Here is a 1,108-nt window from a genome sequence, read left to right on the forward strand (position 1 = left end):
AGTAAACACAGTTTAAATCCTGCACCATACAAAACCATCACCTCTGTACCCTGCATATAGCTATCGACTACTAGACGCTCGTGCATATACTACGAAGACAGACAGATTCCAAAATAACATGAACACAAGCTCTAATGCACCAATGGTGGTTGCACTAGATATCTCCCGTGAGCTCGGTCGGTTATCTACCATGGTCAATGGTCACCAGTCAACTGCCCCACACATGCTTGCCTGATGCGCGATCGGAGCGCCCCCTATGGCGCAGACACTCTTCAACTGGTGGACAAAGGCTGGGCTAGTTCCCCTGGCATAAAGGCGTTACTGTTTCCGGCCCCAAACTGCTTGCTTGCTGATGCACTTCCTACACCCATCTCCAGATTCTGGGATTACAAGAACATATGTACACTCCTGGAAATTGAAATAAGAACACCGTGAATTCATTGTCCCAGGAAGGGGAAACTTTATTGACACATTCCTGGGGTCAGATACATCACATGATCACACTGACAGAACCACAGGCACATAGACACAGGGAACAGAGCATGCACAATGTCGGCACTAGTACAGTGTATATCCACCTTTCGCAGCAATGCAGGCTGCTATTCTCCCATGGAGACGATCGTAGAGATGCTGGATGTAGTCCTGTGGAACGGCTTGCCATGCCATTTCCACCTGGCGCCTCAGTTGGACCAGCGTTCGTGCTGGACGTGCAGACCGCGTGAGACGACGCTTCATCCAGTCCCAAACATGCTCAATGGGGGACAGATCCGGAGATCTTGCTGGCCAGGGTAGTTGACTTACACCTTCTAGAGCACGTTGGGTGGCACGGGATACATGCGGACGTGCATTGTCCTGTTGGAACAGCAAGTTCCCTTGCCGGTCTAGGAATGGTAGAACGATGGGTTCGATGACGGTTTGGATGTACCGTGCACTATTCAGTGTCCCCTCGACGATCACCAGTGGTGTAAGGCCAGTGTAGGAGATCGCTCCCCACACCATGATGCCGGGTGTTGGCCCTGTGTGCCTCGGTCGTATGCAGTCTTGATTGTGGTGCTCACCTGCACGGCGCCAAACACGCATACGACCATCATTGGCACCAAGGCAGAAG

This window comes from Schistocerca nitens, chromosome 3 (assembly GCF_023898315.1).
Source record: "Schistocerca nitens isolate TAMUIC-IGC-003100 chromosome 3, iqSchNite1.1, whole genome shotgun sequence".
Classification (NCBI taxonomy): Eukaryota; Metazoa; Arthropoda; class Insecta; order Orthoptera; family Acrididae; genus Schistocerca; species Schistocerca nitens.